The sequence below is a fragment of the Lagenorhynchus albirostris genome, chromosome 17, assembly GCF_949774975.1.
Source record: "Lagenorhynchus albirostris chromosome 17, mLagAlb1.1, whole genome shotgun sequence".
NCBI lineage: Eukaryota > Metazoa > Chordata > Mammalia > Artiodactyla > Delphinidae > Lagenorhynchus > Lagenorhynchus albirostris.
Genome location: NC_083111.1, coordinates 65,982,446 through 65,996,976, shown reverse-complemented (window position 1 = coordinate 65,996,976; position 14,531 = coordinate 65,982,446). Strand labels below are relative to the sequence as shown.

The 14,531-nt window shown below is 49.6% G+C and overlaps 1 protein-coding gene and 1 long non-coding RNA gene across 2 annotated transcripts in view; one reads left to right on the top strand and one right to left on the bottom strand.

Moving 5' to 3' along the window:
• The window catches only part of ZHX2 (zinc fingers and homeoboxes 2), a 173,396-nt gene that overhangs the window by 135,144 nt on the left and 23,721 nt on the right, over positions 1-14,531 (bottom strand). The gene's annotated exons all lie outside the window — the stretch shown is intronic.
• Positions 3,432-5,524, top strand: LOC132508000 (uncharacterized). The gene is made up of 3 exons (XR_009536375.1): positions 3,432-3,606; positions 4,534-4,631; positions 4,741-5,524. It is a non-coding gene; the product is annotated as an uncharacterized LOC132508000 (long non-coding RNA).

Here is a 14,531-nt window from a genome sequence, read left to right as displayed (position 1 = left end):
CCATGTGTTCATTTGACACATTCTCTTATTGAACCAGGCAGTGTTCTGGGCACGAGGGATACGGTCCTGAACAAGACAGCCAAGCAAGAACGGGGGGAGCAGCATTAGTGCAGGGGAGACGGACAACACAGAGGTAAACAGACAAGTGTAAAATGAGGATGTGAAAGCAGGAACAGAGCAGGTAAGGGGGTGGAGGTCTGGGAAGACCTCTCGGAGGTGATGCTACCTGAGCAGAGTCCTAACACACAGGAGGAATCAGTGTGCAGCATTTCCCAAACTAACACGACAACGGAACCCTTTGTCATAGAGTGTCTTGCAGGACGACTGCTCCTCAGACGGGCCTTGAGAAAAGCCTGAAGCGTCAAGCTGGCGTCTGCACGTGCTCGCAGGACCGCAGTGGGCACGTCAGGATGGAGGCTGTGAATCTCATGAAGGCAAAGGAAGACATCTCACGTAGAAGTCCCGCCTCCGAAGGCATATCAGAAAATGGGAGTGACTGGGAGGTCTCCTCCGATGGACTTGTGGATTTAGAAATCCCCGCACTCTCTCCTGGGCGGCCCCAGATTCCCCCTTGGTGCTGCTGGAGAGTAGCTGAGAGCCCAAGATTAGATGAGATGGGCTCTGCAGGCATGCGCAGGTGCTACTTTTCGCATGTCCCAGAAAATGGAAGAGAAGAACAGGAATCCTTTTCCTGGGATGTTGCGTCGTAAAGAACACGTATTTTTGGGGTTTTTTTATTGGAGTATATAAAATAGATAACTTGTATTTGTTTTTAAAGTGTATTTGGGTGACGATGATCAATGTTCCCATTTCCGGGGATTTTTACCCAAGTCCTCCTTCAGTCTTGATAAAGGAATACATTCTACACCCCAGGACCAGAAACAAGAACCGGGGGCCCAACCAGGGCACATCCTATCCTCATGGGAAGTCCACGCCCAGAGAGAGAGACTAACATCCTCTGCAAGAAGTCCCAGGGAGTTGCCCTGAGAACGAACGCCGCCGTCCCTGCGATGTCCTCTCCTGTCTGGAACAGGCCGTCTGGACTTTCTCACAGCTCAGATCAGCTGAGGCACATTATGTATTCAAATCCTGCGGCAGGAAGCCTCCCAGCAACGGCCATCCCGCCCGGGCTCTGTTCCTGATAAGCTGGGCTCCAGGGCTGCCAGGGGGCCGCTCTGAGAGGCCACAGACGCGGCCTGACCTGGCAGGTGGTGACGCCACTCATTTTCCACATTCCCTCCGCAAAGAGGTCAACGCAGAGACATATGGGAGCAGCCTTTGCACGAGAGCTGACATCTCTTTCGAGCCCCTGCTTCCCGGGAGCAATAGGAGGGGCATAGGACCAAGCACACGTGTGGTTCCTCTGCTTGGAAGCTCTCCTTGGCCCTCGTCACCTTTCTACTCATCATCTTTCCATCTCAGCTCAGTGTCACTTCCTCTGGGAAGCTGTAGAGATTGGATCAGACCCACCATTTTGGGTTCTCACGGCACATCCTGCCGCTATTATGAGCATCTGAGACGGCTTCAGGCCCCAGGTCTGGCACTGACTGCGCCTTGAACAAATCCCATCATCTCCCAGGGCCTCAGTTACTGAAGGAAGGGGGTTGATAAGATGCTCTCTGTGGTCGCTCCCAGTCCCAGCACCCTGGGATTTCCCTTCCCAAAAGAAGAGCCCTGAGCACAGCATGTACCCAGTCAGAGGTCTTGGCCTTGGGCCATGACCTTGGGAAAATCCCCTTCCCTCTCTTCCATCTACCCAGCATTAAAATGACAGAGCCAGTTGCCATGCTGGTTTGCAAACTTTTTAAGGCATGAAATCCTTTAAAAGAAAATGCAATCTGATACCTAAAACAGGTAAACGTGGAGCCACTTTGCTTGAAATAGGCACGAGGGTCTGGGAGGCCCTTTTTGTTTTGGCCTCTGAGGCACCTCCCCCAACAGCGCTCCTAAAGCGCAGCTGAAAACCGCCGCTCCCTTAGATGCTCCTTCCAAATCCAACCCGGAGTCAAGTTCCGATGTCCACCCACGCACACCTCACCTCTGCTCGGTGCCTGCCTTCTGTGGGGTCTGGAGACCTTCTTTTGAGGTGCGTCCAAAAGATACAGAAGTTTGCCTGCTCCTCTTTTCTTGTTTTTGTTTTTCACATGCTTAATTTCGAACATCACTCCATAGAGCACAAGAAGTGAGAATTATAAAGGTAGGAGAGGAGAAACCCATCACTTAACCCATTTCCAAATCACTGCTATGGACGCAAAAGCCACAAGTGCTGAGATGAAGGACACAAGTGACTGTGGGCAGCTCTGCCTGTTTACAGAGGAATCACCAACACCCATGGAGGGGTTGCCAGCCCCCAACGCCCTCCCGGGCACGTGTGTCCCACCAAGACGCCCAGCAGAGCTCCTGCCGTTCCTACCACGGAGTTTCTACCATGGATGGAGGGGCAGCCAATCAGGAGACCTGGCCGCTGGTCCCCAGGAGCACCTTGCAGAGCCAAAGACACAGACAAGGACCCTGCAGAAGCGGCCCGCCTTTCCTCCAGAACTCAGAATTTGCTGAGACACCTCCCCGCCGTCACTATTCCCCAGGTGTGAGCGACTGGTTGGCTTTCTAAGCCTGGGCCGCACACTCCTTTACTTCTTTATTTCCTAATGCCTTCTAAATTCATCACCCTCCCTGTGTTGAGCAAAACGTGCTGAGGTTTGTAGAGAAGGAGTGCCCTTGCTTCCTCGGTGTCCGAGAGACACAAAAACCCACTGAGAAATCCCCTGGAGGAAGGCTCAAGGGATGGGCCTTTGTGGGCACCTGGCCGTAGGTTTATTTATTTATTTTGCGGTACGCGGGCCTCTCACTGTTGTGGCCTCTCCCGTTGCGGAGCACAGGCTCCGGACGCGCAGGCTCAGCAGCCATGGCTCACGGGCCCAGCCGCTCCGCGGCATGTGGGATCTTCCCGGACCGGGGCACGAACCCGCGTCCCCTGCATCGGCAGGCGGACTCTCAACCACTGCGCCACCCGGGGAGCCCTGGCCGTGGGTTTTGATTTGGAGGCCAGGACAGCTGACCTTTCAGAACCAGAGAGAAACCTTTTATATTTTGAGGCAGCTGATTTTCATTATTATTTTTTAGAGGCTCTAAAGCTTCTCTAAAACCATCTCCTGGACGTAGAACTTCTCTTTGTTTTCCCCTAATGCTTACTTGGCTTCTGAAAATGCATTAAATCAGTAGTCATTCTGCTGCTCCCAAATGTGTCCCACTCTCAGCCCCATCGTCTGGCTGGTGATGATTCTCTTTATCAATCCCAAGACAGCAGCTGAACCTCCTGCGCGATCTGGCATCTCCCCGTCCTCCCCACTCCCCGCCCCCCTGTCCTGCTCGGTCCTCTTGAATTTAAACTGTCAGCCCTGCAGTGACAGACATCGCGAGTTGGAAGGGGAGGGAGAGAGTGCTATTTATAATCCAGCGGAGTTCACCCTCAGAACACGGCCATTTTTTTCCAGGCCACCTGCCAGAACCCACATTCTCCAGGCTCCATATATGGGCCTCCCCACAGGCCCCTGTGGGCACAGCCTCACCTCTGAGGGGACCAAGGCAGCCAGGCGACTCAGGAAGGTAAGGCCGGATCTGCTTCTCCAGGGCCTGTGACACCCCGCTGCGGGGTGATCTGAGACGGTGGGGTGTGGGGGGTAAAGAGCCAGGAACCCTGGGGTACCAGCCTGACCAAGCTTGGAGGGCAGCCGGCTTTCCCCCCAAGGCTTGAATAAGAATGGGGAGGAAGAAACGTATTCTTGCTATAAAACATTAGATCACCCCATAGTTTTGCCAAGTGGTTTTCAATTGTTTCCACTGCGATGTGACTGAGGTCCGTGGCGGCCTTGCCAGCCCCCAAGGGCTCCGAAAGCTGGATTTATGGACGCCCCTGGATAGGCAGATGGGAGGGGAAGGCTGGGGAGGGTGCGCAGGCCAAGGCAAGGGAGCGGGGCTTTGCCAAGCAGATCTTTTCTGCAGGCTGTCGGCTTTGATTAGCATATATAAAGGACACAGAAAGAGAAAGGCGTCTGGCTTCTCCTGGGCATTTGGACACAAACACCCAACTACCTTCTGGAAGCCAAGCGTGGAGGCAAACAGGAAGGGCCTGACCGGTTGAGCTGTCACTCTGGGCTCTTCTCTGTCCTTTCTGTGCCGATGTCCGTGGGACCAGGCTGGGGCCACAAACGGGTCGGGGTGGGGTGCCTACGGACCAGAAGTCCTGGAAACCCTCCTCCAAGTTCCTGTAAGCAGTTTGACTTCGATGTCTTGGAAAGCATCCCCAAACCTCCCCCAGAACTGTCTGCAGTGGACACAGCTGTGACAAATCAAGCTCAGGTCCTTCCTCTAAACAGCCTTCTGTGGTCCTCTGGCTATCTCTTCCGTAGGATGGAGAGTATCTGGTTTTATGATGAATGGTTATTATTAATATTAATGATAACAGTTTGGCTTTATTGAGTGCTTACTCAATGCCAGGCATTTAACACGTAGCATCTCATTTAATCCTCATAGGGGTGTTACTTTGTCCGTGAGGAAACTGGGGAGCAGAGAGGTTAAGCCGTGTGTCTACCCCCGAGTCTATCCGGCTCCTGACCCCCAGTCGCTCCACTGTACGTACTGGTTCCTATCACTCTTGCCTGCCGCCTTCTTTGTTACATTTTTATCCTTGCGGGTGGAGGCCATGCCTTAAACTCCTTGTCTCTTCTCTTCTTCCTTGAGCATCCAGAACACAGTAGACCTGCAGAAAATCTTCACTCACGTGGCAGTCCTTCGGCTGAGGCACCCTTTACTTGCCAGCTCTTTTCAGCCTGGGATGGATTCCTGATTCTCTTTTGACTCCGTGGCCTCCGAAACCAGCCCCGAGGGGCCACGATCCTGTATCTGCGGCGGTCCCAGGCATCCCTACCGTTCCTCCTTCGCCTGTGACCAATATGGGACTAGCACTTCAGCAGAGGAAAAGCAGCAGCAGGAGTTGATCAATTCCTAAGCAACGAAGATCCTGTTTTCATGCAAACGTCCTCGGCATTAAAACAAAAACAAATTCTTCCCAGGGTGCGTCCTGGATGCCAAGTCTTCTTGCAAGACACATTCTGAAGCAAGGTTTTGCGCCTGTACTAGAGACCGAGGGGGGCTGGGAGGAGAGCTGCGTGCCAAGTGTCGTCTTGATATGCTCTCATTTTAAACTCACAGCCACCCCACGAGCTAGCCCCAGTCGGATCTCGGCTTGACAGATAAGGAAACAGGCAGAGAGAAATGAGGGAACGGGTCCAGTGTCTATAGCTGGCGATGGCAGCCAGGGCACATGACCAGATCTGATTGAAGCTGTATTGTTTTGGACATAGACACAGGTATCCACTGCGACTGTATTCACCTTACAAAGACGAGGGGATGACCATGAATGTTTCAGATGACTACAGACAAAATCTTTTTTCCCCTTAGTGTACTTTTCCCATCACTTAAATAAAAAGTGTGCTTTTCCCCTCAAATAAAAAGAAAGAAGGATGCCGCCTGGGTACCACTCCTCTTCTTACAATAAACTAGTCCTGGATGTGAATCTGGATGAAATGTTAGAACTGACTAAATGCTGTTGAGTCTGTGATGCCTACAAAGTGCTCAGGAGTGTCCCTGACGACTTGGCTCTGGCCACGGTCTCGGTTTCCTTGCCTCTGAGGCCAACAGCAGATAAAGAGAGGGTGACTATGAATGAGGTCACAAAGCAATGCAGGGCCTATCTATAGGTGGAACGGCAACAAGTGCCCTTGAGTTCTGAAGAGGTGGGGATCATAGAGGGCTTCCTGGAGGAGGGGTTTATTCCAACTCAGGAATAAATCCCTCCTAAAGGAGCTGAGTTCCCACCAACACTGGCACTACTGGAACACTGCCAGGGTCACTGGGCTTGCCCAACAGTTACAGGCAGTGGCCACAGGGCATCTAGCCCCCAGCTGGCTCCAGCAGCTTTGTCCCTTAGGATCCCGTGAGTTCAAAGGCAACACACATTGATAGATTAGGGACAGCCCACGTGAGTCACTTTTGGCAAATGACCCATTAATACCAGGATTGCGGCCCTTTAGTGCTGCATGATCACTGGGTGCCACCCACTTCCTGCTGATGTCTTGCCCAAGGCTCATGGTCCAGCCAAGTCTCCAGCTCAAAACTCTTTCCTCCTGCCGCTGAAGCCCTCTGCTGAGCCCCCTTTTCTCACACTGAGGAGGCGATCACTGGCTTCTGCATGTGCCCAGAAGCAGCCAGTGAGCCCGGGATTGGGAGATACAGACAGCAGCTTTCTCAGGGTAACCTGAAAGCGAATCCAGGGCAGGGAGGAGATTCTTTTCGGAGCATGTCTCTTCCTAGCACTACCGCAGCAACTGGGACTGAGCAGGCGAAGGTCTGGTCCTGGGAACAGTGAGTAGGCGAGTCTGGCTGGAGAAAAGGGCCCATAAAGAGGCTTTGTGGAAGTTAAAAGTGACAAGAACCAGTTGAGTGGAAAGAGCGTGGACTTTGTGTACAAAAGACCTGGGCTGGCATCCAACACTGTCGCTGTGTCAGGGGTTGAGAGTGCTCCCCAGTATACATGTTCTCCTTTTCCTCCCAGGCAGCAGCTAGACTACTCCCAGCATTCCTTGCAGTGACAGGTGGTCATGTGACAGCTTTCCGAAATTTGAGTGGAATTTGAGTGGAAGTGATGAGGGCCAACTCCAGGCATGGCCCCTAAAAACCTCCCACTTGCGGTTCACTTTTCTCCATCTCCCAACTGAATAGACAGAGCCCCCAGGACTAGAGGGAGACAGCCACAAGAGGGAAGGAGCCTGGGTCCCTGAATCACTGTGTGGAACACTGCCTGCAGACATACACACCAAACTGTGGTGTGAGCAGGAAAGAGACTCCTAAACTGTTAAGCTATTAAAATTTGGGGGTTGTTACAGCTGTTAGTTCAACCTGACTAATATAATATAGGCTTTTACTTGCCATGTGACTTTGGATGAGTTTCTTAACCTCCTTAAGCTTAGATTTCCTCACTTGTAAAATGAGAATTAAAAAAAAAAAAACCTTCCGGAGAATGACCAGGCTAGCACTTGTAAAGTTTCCACAGCAAAGGCTGCATCGTAAATTTGGGAGCCCTAGGCACTTTTGCATTTGTGGGTCCCTTCCCGCATTAAAAAAAAACTCAAACCCCATAAAAAATTAGGTTTTAATATTATGTTGGTATAAAGACAAATATATTCCAGGTTGGATTAATCGTTATGTTTATTATTGTTTAGGATTTTAATATTTGATTTTATAGTCATTATTACTATATTCATTTTTTCTTCTAATTTTAAGAGAAATTAAAGTGAAACGTTTTCTGGGGCCCTAAAAGTATTGTGGGCCCCAGGCACTGTGCTTACTGTACCTAATGAAGAAATCGATCCTTCTTACTACAGAGCCTGGCCCCTGATGCACACAGTAAGTGATAACTACTATGGGTATTTAAAAAATAATAATAGGAAGACGGACACATGAACGGCCACAGATGGTTATGAAACCCCTTTCACACCCCTCATGTCCTCCAGTGCTCACATCCATTGTATGAGATGGTTTCATCTATATTTTCAAATGAAGAAAAGCGAGGCTCAGGGAGGTCAGGTGCTATGCTCAAGAGGGGTAAGAACGTCTACCACTCAGCGCTTTCTGCCTGCTGCCTTATGCCAAGCACAAGGCTAGACACCTGTCTTACTTGATCACTTTTAATTTTCACAACCTGTCACGAGATGGGGCTTCTTTCTTATCCCCATTTTACAACTGAATAAAAGAAATCAATATTGAGGACAAGTGGCTGAGTTGAGAACTGAAACCACTTCTGGTGCCAAATGTAATGCTTGTTCTATCAGCCCACCTTTCCATCTCTCGAGAGCTACGTCCTGAGCATTGATAAGTGGCCATGTCTGAGGAGGGTGTCAGCCACCCCAGTACCTCCTTTCACGGAGCAGAGAAGGACCTGCTCAGGGCTGACATCCAAACACATCGTGCTAAGGTTACACTTGAGCTTTCTCATTCTCTACCTAAATGTACTCCTTTGAAGGTCTAATTATAGTGACTTTTATTTTCTTGTAAATAATCAGGTCTGTCATAACTGATTTCACTGATCCAAGGCTCCAGGTTGGCAGTCTTGGAGGCCTGAGCCAATGCATCAATTAGGCCAAGTAGGCTGTAAGCAAAAGTTGCACGAAATGGCAGAGAGAAAAAAAAATTAGTCGCAGGCATATAGATGGTGGGGACCAATATGTGCTTTTCCACAACAGTTATATCAACACAAACTCCTAAATGTGGCTCATGGTGTCAATCTCTCGGCAACCGAAGCTAGTAAAACTGGTACAGCCAGCCAGATGCCAGAGAATGAAAACAATCTTTTTAGTGGAGACTCAGTCCTAGAAACTGGTTTTTCTAATATCTTTCGAGTCTAAGGTGACGCCCCCAGGAACCTGCCATGGCTCTTTGTGCTCGTTTTCAGGAAGAAAGACAGGATGCAGGGCTCCCTCCCGTGAAGGGCTCCCACAGTCTTAAGGGCTACGTTTTGAGTGTGGCCATTCAGCCAGCACTGAGTCATAGATCAAACGTCGTCTCCGGACTTGGGTACGAGTCTCTTTCCACCTGCCTTATCAGTACTGTGACGAAGCAAATCATTTCACCTTCCCCAATTCATCTCGGCCTCCTTAGCTATGAAATGGTGACAGCCTACAACCCTCGTGAGGCTGAGTGATATAATGACTGTGTGTGAAAGCCTGTTGGATAAGTGCTAGTCATCACCATCACGATCAACAGATCAGCACATACTGAGTTCCGTTGTCAATCCGTGGGGATGGTTTCTTTCTCTCCTCAAATAACTCTACATAGAGACAGTCATGCTTCAAGTCATCGAAGGATGGGAGCCACGATCTACTTGGGACTTCTTTCGTGGGGAGGTGTTTGAAAGTCATCTTGCTAATTAAGCTCGGAAAGTCCCTGTGTCTGATGGGAAGCTTCGAGAAAGGAGTGTCATCCAGGTAAGAACGTGGGGAAATGGAAGGCAGCGCTCATCTACTCCCCAGCCTGCTCACAGGACACTGACATATGCTTTTGGTGACCCCAGTTCTGCGGCTGGTGTAACCTCCTGTGGGTCTGGCTAATCTGTGTGAGCAGCGGGGTTAAGAGCACAGACTCTGAAGTCAGGCTGCCTGAGCTTTGAGCCCAGCTCAACTCTTCACTCCCGGTGGGACCTTGGGCAAGTGATCTCATCTTTCTGCGCTTCCGTTTCCTCACCTATAAAATGAAGATAACGACAGTACCTAGCGCTGAGGGTGGTGGTAAGGAATAAGGAGGCGAACACCTGTCAACAGATTGTAACAGGCCAGGTACCCAGGAAGCAATCAGTACCTGTGAATGGTTATATTACAGTCAGTGACCTTCTTTCCCTCATTCGGCATTTATTAACATGTGTTTAAGTTAGCCATCTTCGGATTTCCACCTCAAGCCCCTTACTAAGACGGGAATTCTGAGTGCAATTTAAATTGTACTCAGATTCTGATTCAATCAGAATGTTGAATCACTATGTTATACACCTGAAATACAATATTGTAAATCAGCTATACTTCAATGAAAAGAAAGAAGGAAATTCTGTAGTCCCCATAGAAAATCTAAGAACTCCATGATCTAGAACTGAATCTTCAAGAGAGGAGGCCCAGAGCCACCTCCTTCAAAGGAATTCCTTTCTGGGGCAGGAATGTGGGAGAAGGAGTTCCAGGCTGAGAATCAGGGGACCCAGGTCCTAGTAAATGTCATTTTCCCCCTCTGTGGCCTTGGGCAAGTCACTCCCCCTCTCTTGAATGTAAGTTTTCTTTTCTTTTCTTTTTTTTTTTGCGGTACACGGGCCTCTCACTGCTGTGGCCTCTCCCGTTGCAGAGCCCAGGCTCCGGACGCACAGGCTCAGCGGCCATGGCTCACAGGCCCAGCCGCTCCGCGGCATGTGGGATTTTCCCGGACCGGGGCACAAACCCGTGTCCCCTGCATCGGCAGGCGGACTCGCAACCACTGCGCCACCAGGGAAGCCCTTGAGTGTAAGTCTTCTCAGTTGTAAAATAAAGAGGGCTATTGGCTACGACTCTCAGTTTTTCTTTTGTAAAAAGGGATAATAGAAGAACTATCATACATGTGCTATGACGTGCGACCCAAACAAAGCATCGCATACTAGAATGGGTGAGGGCCTGACCATGGCCCACAGGCTCTAGGCCACCTGGCTCCTGTCACTCTTGGCCCATCTCTCTCCCTCTCACCCATTCTGCTGCACACATTGGTCTCCTTGTTTTGCTTTCGTCCCTCAGCACTACTGCCTTAGGGTCTTTGCCCCAGCTTTGTCCTTCTGCCTAGGGTGCTCTTTCCCCACATAGCCCTATGGCTCACTCCCCTACTTCCTTCAAGTCTTGAATTATTATCTTTTCCATAGCAACTATCACTTTCGAGCATAGTACATGGTTTCCTTACCTGTTACGATTATGGCTTACTCTCCGTCTCACCCCAGACTGGGAATGTAAGGAATCTGTTTGGTTCCTCAAGAGCTGGGAAGACCACCTGGTACATAATAGGTGATCAATAAATATCTGAGGATTCAGAGTGAATGAATGGAGAGCACTTTGTACACCAAGAAGGGGCTTATTTCCGGCAGCCTTCCTAAGTGTGAAGGGGGCATTCTCACTCCTCACCTGTCTTCTTTCCCTTAATTACCTAGACACCTGGACCTGTTTCCACGCCCCCCCCCAAGCCTGGAAGTGGAGTAAAGCACCTGTTGGCAGGTAACTGTCACTGGTCTATTTCTCGACTCGGTGAAGTTAATCTGTAAACATCGGAGATGCAGTCTCTCTGCCTGTTCTGCCTCTCCCTGATCAGAGGGCAGCAATGGCCTGAGTGTGCATCTTTGCAGACTCGCAGTTTCACTGATGGACACTTTATGGTGTGGGGTGCAGGGCAGGGAGCATTAGAAAGACCTTCTAGTCAGCGACCTAGCTAAGTCATGCCCTCTAGTCTGGTTCTGTAAGGAACAGAGGGGATATATATTTTGATCACAGCTGTCTGACTCTGTCTCTCTCAATTGGTCTTGAACCTGGCTAGGTAACAGGGTTGTGTCATTTACTGACCCCTAAAACTCCAACACCAAACATTCCGGATTTTAGCAAGTGAAGCCTTACATTCCCTGGTTCCAGATGGTCTACAGTTCTTGCCCTTCTCCTCTGACGTATTAATTTGTGGATGTCCCACTTTACATACAACACTGCAAACTGGGCACAGTTCTGCAATGAGCTTTGTGACCCAGGGGAGAGGGGCTGTTACCAGCTCGCCCATTCCAGACACCATTCTGCTATCAATGCTGTGGAAAGATATCTCTATATCCCTCCTCCCACCACTGGACTCTCCTAGACCTGCAGTCCTTGGACACTTTCCCACCCGGGATCTGTGATGCCTCAGGGCTCCGCCCCCAGCTCCCATGGGATGTGACGCTGTTCTGTAAATTGCTAGATTAGGCTCCTTCTTCTTGTCCCCTGAGATCTTCTAGGATACTGTCTCTATCACCCGACAAGTTCACTATCGCTCCCAGATTCATGCTATCCCTGACCACAGCGAAATGACAGTGACCGCTGCCTGAACGCTTGCAAGGGCTCAGGAATGGGGCCCAGCGCCCTCCCTACCTCGTCCTGTTTAATCCTCAAAACAAGCCAACGAGGCAGTCGTTACTATCTCCCATTTTACAGATGAGGAAACTGAGGCTTTTCGAGGTGAAGGGTCTTTATGTGTCACTGTAGCTTGTAAGCAGTAGTGTGAATTCCAAAGCCTAGACTGGATGGCTTCTAGGGCTAGCATTTAGGTCTCCATTTAAGCCACAGAAAAACATGTGGACAGAATGGGGGTGAGCCAGAGACCCCAGGCCCACCCCCAGGAACCTAAGTCCAGACGATTTCACTCAGGTCCGTCGGCATCCTTTGGGGTGGCCATTTAACCTGCAAACTTATCCAAAAGGATCTTCCAACACTTCTCCATCATGTTCCCAAGGAGCTCACGAGTGGTGTTCTCAACACCTTAACGACAACCAGGGATGCCTGATGTGTGGGTTTTTTCCTCGCCTACTGGCTGAAAAGCCATGAAAAAAACCTTAAGTTCATCTGGCCCCACCTGATCTGGGCGAATCCACACTGGATTCCAATGAGCACCATTGTGCCCTCTCTAAGCCCTGGCAAAACAGCCTTGGAAACAGCCCAGGAACCAAGAGATTTAAGGCAGTTAAGATCATTACTAGCTGAGTCCAGGTACAAGGTTAGACCTGGAGTAAGGCATTGCTTACCCACCAGCAAGTCAATGGCAGGGAGGTGAGCATGGCATCGGACAAGGAAGCAAAACAATTCATTTGGCAAGAAGAGGTCTGTCTCAGGGCTCCCGGTTCCCCTTTCCCACTGTAATTCTGGAGCTCTGGGCTGCACTCGGCTGAAACAGCAACCCCTGCTGACTCCTTTCCTGAAGCGTCCAGGCAATAGTGACAGCAAGTCGTCAGGGTACACAGACATTAACAGCCTGCATTTATTAAGCTCTTACTATTTGCCAAGCATCGTGCACAGTGCTGATTTACATGATCCCTTAAAATGCTTTAAAATATATATATATATATATTTTTTTTTTTTTTTTTTTTTTTTTGCGGTACGTGGGCCTCTCTCTGTTGTGGCCCCTCCCGTTGCGGAGCACAGGCTCCAGACGCGCAGGCTCAACGGCCATGGCTCACAGGCCCAGCCGCTCCGCGGCATGTGGGATCTTCCCGGACCGGGGCAAGAACCCACGTCCCCTGCATCGGCAGGCGGACTTTCAACCACTGCGCCACCAGGGAAGCCCAACTTTAAAAATATTTTTAGCAAAGAAATACATGCTTATGGTCAAGAAATCAAATACTACAGAGGTTTATAATGAAAATCACCAGCTTATAATACAAACTAGCCATCCCCCCAAAAAAAACACTCCCCAAAGGCAACTCTTTGTTTTCTAGTTCTTTTGGTGATGACTTCTCTAAGTATAGGATTTCTCTTAACCTTCAAAAAGACTGGATGATGTAGATAGAATTATTACCTCTCTTTACAGATGATGAAAGGGTGGCAGAGTGTAGCCTCAGGTCACACAGCTGGAAAGTGATGGAGTCAGGATTCAAACGCACATCTGTCTTACTCCAGGGCCTGCTCTTAAACTTTAGGCTCTGTGGCTGACAGATCTGGAGCCTAGTAAAGGATGTGGCTCAGGTCACTTAGGCCCAGGATGGCTCCTGAGGTCACCTGTTGCCTAAAATCACTCGCAGAGGCTATAACTAAATGACATCATGGGATTACACAGAGGTGAGCTTTCTCTTCTCCTGGGAGGTCTGTTTCCAATTCTTCTTTCTGGTCTCTTTGCGTTTCTCCTCCTGCAGCCACTTCAGGCATCTCTGCCCTTTCTGTTATGATACATCAGCCAACGTGACCTCAGAGGGCGAGTCTCTGGGACCCTTATATTCCTCTCTAGGAACTTCACATCTTCCTGTCTCTCATCCTAGAAGATGGTACTTAGAGCGTTTCTCACCATCTCCACTGGGATGCTGCAAGAAAGACCAGTCCCTTCCAGATTCAGGTTTTATGAAGAAATGGTTCTCCTTTGTTTTGTGCATTTGCAGTGCAAAATGTGATAACATGGACAGTCCTTGTTGATAACTACTGGTTAGGAGCACCAACCCAGACTAGTCAGGTTTCAATCTTAGTAAGGGCACTCGCTCACTAGCTTTGGTAACCTGGCAAGTTATTCCCTTCTCTGTAACTGATTATTCAACTGTAAAACCAGAAGGCGTGTGGTGAGAATTACGGATTATGAACGATAATGACGGGGCTAACAGATGAGAGCTTTGAACTCTGCTGATCAGAACCAGGGCTCCAGACATGTTATTGTTATTTATCAGTACTGTTTTCATTGTTGCCTAGCCCCTTGCAGTTTACCTGAGGTGTCCATATATGTCATATGTGGTCCTCATATCCAAGAGGAGTCAGGGCAGAAATGACCGTGTCTCTTAGGAGTATTTAAAGGTATAACTATTAGTCCCATTTTACAGATGAGCAAGTAAATGGAAAACAAGGTGAGTGACCTGCCCAAGGGGACAGGATGGTTCAGAGTCAGAAGCAGTCATGAAGACCCATTTGAACTCTCTTGCTAGCAAGGCTGGGTGCCTTTGGACAAATCACTGTACCTCTCTAAGCCTCGTTTGAACAATAAGACGGCTGAAGCCAGGCCTCAGTTCCACCACTCTCTAACAGAGAGGCGATTAGCACTGCAGTTGAAAGAAGGTCTCCCGAGTCAGACTCTGGACTTGAATTAGGGGTCTTCCACTTACCACCTGATGACCCTGGGCAAATTACTTAGTCTCCCTGGGCCTCAGTTCCCTCATCTGCAAAATGGGGCTACTAACAGAACCCACCCTAGAAGATAGTTATGGGAACTGAATGAGT